This window comes from Marmota marmota, unplaced genomic scaffold (genome assembly GCF_001458135.2).
Source record: "Marmota marmota marmota unplaced genomic scaffold, marMar, whole genome shotgun sequence".
Classification (NCBI taxonomy): Eukaryota; Metazoa; Chordata; class Mammalia; order Rodentia; family Sciuridae; genus Marmota; species Marmota marmota.
In genome coordinates, this window is record NW_026000205.1 from 2,816,816 (window position 1) to 2,822,395 (window position 5,580).

Below are 5,580 nucleotides of genomic sequence, written 5' to 3' on the forward strand. Positions count from 1 at the left end.
AAAAATATATATATATATATATATATATATATATATATATATATATATATTCATCATGCACTGGCTAAAAAAGATAATTCATGGAGCTAAAGTGTTAATTGTACTCACCATCAACATCACCTCTGCCAGCCTGCTTTCTTATCTATAAAATGGACATGTGTGGTATATATACACGATGGAACATTAGTCAGCCATGAAGAAGAATGAAATTATGGCATTTGACAGTAAATGGGCAGAACTGGAGACTATCATGCTAAGCAAAAATAAGTCAATCACAAGAAAAACGAAGGCTGAAGGTTCTCTCTGATACACGGATGCTAACACAAAATAAGGGAGGAGGAAGGAAAAATAAAAGTTCATTGGATTAGACAAGGGGAATGAAGGGAAGAGAGGGGGAGTAGAAATAGGAAAGACAGTAGAATGGATCAGACATAACTTTCCTATGTTCATATGTGTCCTATGTTACACAATCAGTGTAACTCCACATCATGTACAACCACATGAATGGGAACTTAAACTCTATGTCTGTGTGGTATGTCAAATACATTCTACTGTCATGGACATCTAAAAAGAAAAAAATAAAGAAAAAAAATGGATTTGCCTCATAGAGGGTCAGGAAGACTTTTTCAGTTACATGCTAAAGCATAAGAAACATTCATTCCAAATCATGCTCCATGAACATATGGGACTGTCACTTTAACTGCTTCGAAAACACTCAAAAATTTCAGTATAGTAAACTGTATTCAAAAAAGGGACTGCATTATTTATGTGTCCATGAAAATAATCAGTATTGTTACATTCAAGTTGATCATAAAAGCAAAATACTTACACCCTTCTTATGCCACTGAACTCAAAGGTGACTCGGCTTTCCCTGCTCCCTGGACTCATGTGAATTAGTTCTTGGGGTAGGCCAGATCTCCCATCCGAGAGGAGAAAAGAGGATTCAGGGAGAGAAGTGAGTGTGATATTGATCCTTGGAGGGTGAGATAGACTGGGACCTAACTCTCCCTTGTTCATGTCTCTGCAGCTTGAAGATAGTTCTTGATGTTTTCACAGAGACAGAAGTTACAGATTCATCAATTGCATCTCAAAATAAAATCCTGTTCTTTTTTAGTCCTGATCATGCTGGTCAATAAAAACTTGATTACTTGTCAATGGATGACTCATTTTCCTAATAAAGGCTCCAGCCAAAGCCCAGTGGTGACCAATACAGGCTGTGGCATGTGGCAACAGACTGCATTCAAGCCAAGACCCTGATGAATCACCAACTCTATAGTCTTTGTAAAGTTAAACACTCAGAGAACATCAAGCTTCCCTCATCCAATTTAAAACTTTTTCATTTGAAATAGAAAATAGTTCCTTAAATTTGAGGGATGAAATTTACCTGACAGTTTTTGCTTTGGCAGCACATAGACTAAAATTGGAACAACGCAGAGAAGATTAGCATGGCCCCTGCCCCAGGATGACAGGCAGACTCATGAAGTGTGCCATATTTAAATATATATATATATGATTAACCATTTAAAAATCGAACAATTCAATGATGTAAGTATAATTGTGGTATTGTATAACTGTAACTTCTGTTGAGTTAGAAAACATTTTCATCAGCCAGAAGGAGACCCTGTTCCCCTTAAGCAGTCTCTGCCCATCATCTCCTCCCTCCAGCCCTGGGCAGCCGCAGGCCTGCCTTGCACACTTGGGATATCTCCTCTAAATGGAATCATCCAATATGTGACCTTTAGTGACTGGCATCTGGCATGTTTAACTCCATCTAATGGCTTTGAGATCCATCCGCATGACAGCCTGTGTCAATACTTTGTTAGATTTTGTGACTGAGTAATATTTCCCTGTGTGTGCTTAGCACTTACGCTTTAAGTATGCATGTATTTAAATTACAATTAACTGATGTACTTTAACTGGTGGATATATGAAGACACAGAAGGTGCTAAAGAGGTAACACAGTGGTGGACCACACGCTTACAACATGGCCCTGGGTTCAATCCCCAGAACCACAGAGACTAATAAGAGAAACAGAACCTATCTACCCCCATTTATGCCCCTTCCAACAAAGGTAACCACTCTCTGGACTCTGACAGTATTGACTTCTGTATTCATACACATTGAATCCTGCCTCTCCATCTGGCTCCTCCTGCAGAGTGCTGTGTGGGAGGTCCACACCTTGGCTATGCAGATGCAGACCCTGCATCCTCTGTCATGTGGCCTTTCTGCTGTGTGAATGTGCCGTGGTAGTTCATTTGTGTTTTTCTTGATGTACACTTGGGTGGTCTTCATCAAGGGTCCATGATGAAGCATTGCTATGAACATTTTCTTGCAAGTCTTTGGTGAATGTGCACAGTGAGGAAGGAATTGCTGGGTCAGAGTACAAGTATATTCTGCTCTAATAGTTACTGCCAAACCCTCAGATCCATGGAACTGGGAGATGACTCAGGTTTACATTTGTCCCAGTGACCATGAGCCAACCAGAGTCACAATTCTGACTCTTCTCTGTTAGCTGAACTGTTGACAGGTCAAAACAGAGATTTATGCATTCTTGTTACAGTGTGGCCCACAGGAGTTGGAAAGGACAAAGAGGGTAGTTTTTAATTCAGAAAATCAATTATTTAGCCTATTATCTCTCTCTTTTTGCTTAAGATAATCCTGTGAGTTTGACTCAAGAAATATTATTCTCAGTCTTCACACAACCTTCCAGATAAACAACCCTGCACATCAGGAAGCAGATGTCCTTGGATGGAGGAAGAGAGAGGCCACAGGAAACTGTTGTCACATGAAAACCCATTTTTTTATTTAGGCTCAACACCTACCCAGTGAGAACCCACTAAGGTCAATGGGACCTACTAAATTTCATTAAATCCACAGCCCTTCACTTTGGCCTCTTGCTACCTGATGCATGTGAGTGCTGTGATCTTAATGCTTGTGTCCATTCCTCCACATTCATGTCAAAATCCTGAATCCTGAGGTGATGGCATTATGAGAAGTTAGGGTTATCTTTAGGAGATGATTAGATCATAAACATGGGGTCTCTGTGAACGGGGTTGGTGCACTGATGAAGGAAACCCAGAAAGAACCCTCCTCTTTCCCACCACGTCGGGACACGTCTTGAAGGCACTGTCAGTGAGCTACAAAGCTGACCCTGTCCAGATGCCAAGTCTGCCTGGATCCTGGACTTCCCAGCCCCCAGGGCTGTTAAAAATGAGACCTTGCTGTTTATGAGCCACCAGCTGGTATTTTGTTATATCAGCCAAGGGAGCTCAGATGGAGAACTGAAGCAAGACACAGCAACTTGCTGAAGCCTCCCACACTGTAGGTGGCACACAGGGGTGAGACGTGGATCTTCTCACACTTGCCAGACTGTTCTTTCAGCATCTATCCCTTCAGCAATTCCCACAAAGTATATATATATTTCTTCCTCTCATTAAATTCAGGAGTTATTTTTTTAAACTTTTTTTCTTTGGGGAGGATATTTACCTTGATGTCTGAGTCCTGGCCAATTCAAACAGTTCCAAGGGTAAAAATCTGTTTTGATGGCAAAATTGGGCTTTGTTTGTTTTCGATGCACAGTCAGCATATTGATTAGCAAGGATGGTGTTGGGCGACTCTCTACCCTTATTAAAAGTGAAATTCAGGGAATTTCTTTCATGAAATTCTGCTGACCCAATCAGAAGGGGCACAAATATTAAGATCATGGCTAAGGGCACACAGATTAGCTGCAAGCATTATTTCTGGGAATATTGGGTGGTGTTTTTTTGAAAGCCTGGCATTTGAGCAGTGGACTGAGTGAGGAAGACCTGCCCTAGGTGTGGGTGTGCACCAGCTGGTCATCTAAGGCCACAGAAAACAACCCACAGAGGAAGGTGGCTTCTTGCTCTCCCTCATGGAGCTGTGCACCCTTCTTCTGCTCTGGATGTCAGAACTCCAGCTTCTCTGGCCACTGAACAGTAAATTTGCATTGTCCCCTCCCCTGATTCTCTAGCCTCTGGCCTTGGGCTAAGAGCTGTGCCATTGGCTTCCATAGTTCTGAGGTGCCTGGACTTGGGCTGGGCTGCTCTGCAGCATCCCAGATCACCAGTTTGCAGAAGGTCTACTGTGGTAATTCTTCAGAAATATATGAGCAAATTCCCCTAATAAACCCACTCTCCTGTTTCTATCTGTGTATATATGTGTACGTGTGTGTGCCTCCCTTATTCCCTACCAAAATCACAATTTCACTGTGAAGAGTAACACAAAATTGTATATATAACTTCTTTTTTAAAGAGAGAGAGAGAGAGAGAGAGAAGAGAATTTTTTAATATTTATTTTTTGGTTTTTCGGCGGATACAACATCTTTGTTTGTATGTGGTGCTGAGGATCGAACCTGGGCCGCACGCATGCCAGGTGAGCACGCTACCACTTGAGCCACATCCCCAGCCCCTATATATAACTTCTTGACAACAGGCTACTTTATCCAGATAAAACATCAAATGACATAAATAAATACAAACCAAATTTGTTATTTCTATAAAAATCCAAGAATATTGAAACAGATAATTTTAGTTGGGAGAACACCAACTTGGCAAAGCCCTTCTAATATTTACATTTAACTAAGTGAACTTTTGAAGTACAATTCAGAATCCAGAGTGTATGGTAACAATAGTCACAGGTCTGTATGGATTAGCAAAAATCCAAGGATAGCCTTCTAGCCTTCCTTATACTATCAGGAAACAGTGTTAATGATCAGAAATGGACCTAGTCAAAGCAAACAGATATAGGACAGGTCCTCAAATAACAGTGTAGCCCTTCTATGTCAAATATAATGTATAAAAGCACTTATAGGTGATAAATTTACATAAGCTTTCATTTTACCAATTTTTACATAACACTTAGACAAGGCTTAGACAGATACAGTCCAAGAGGCATACATATACTTAGTCACATGTATTTACAGTGTCAACTATATTGTTATAACCTAAATAACATTTGTTTAACAAGTTACCAAGTAATCATTTAAGTCTTTAAAACAGGTTCAAATCCTAAATCCTTTAAGACTTAGTTTTTCCAAGTAATGAAACCTAAAAGATACAAGAAAATTATCTTGGGAAGAGGAAGCAGCCCGGCGCCAAGCCAGACCGGAGGAGGAAGCTCGGCCCTGCCCCATGTGCTAGTCCAGAGGAAGCCCATCAACCCTTAAAACCCATCAAAGGGGGTGTGGCTACCAGCACGGTTCTGCTGCTGATCCAGGTACCCGGTTTCCAACTCCCCCACCCTTAGCTGCAATAACTCAAAATATTTCCCACAAGCTTTTGGGGGTTGTAGCTATCAATGCAAAACAACAACTGTACAGGCACCTGGTTTCTACCTCAGAGATTAGAGTAGGGAAGATACAGGTGGAAGCTCATTTCCTTTCACACTGGCTATACCCACCACCCTGAACACAGAGGCTCAAGCTAGGAATAGACAACGCCACCTACTGGAAGCAAGGAAAACAGTGTTCTGAGAGACTTTTTTTTCTCTTTCTTTCTCTCTTTTCTTCTCTCTCTTCCACAACTTCAACATATGTGAAACCAAGAACTGTGCATGAACAAC

The 5,580-nt window shown here is 41.1% G+C and overlaps 1 non-coding gene across 1 annotated transcript; it reads left to right on the forward strand.

Annotated features, from left to right (window-relative positions):
* Nucleotides 1-1,394: 1,394 nt before the first annotated feature.
* LOC125612669 lies at nt 1,395-1,497 on the forward strand. Its single transcript, XR_007343149.1, has one exon. It is a non-coding gene; the product is annotated as a U6 spliceosomal RNA (small nuclear RNA).
* The last annotated feature ends 4,083 nt before the right edge of the window (nt 1,498-5,580 follow it).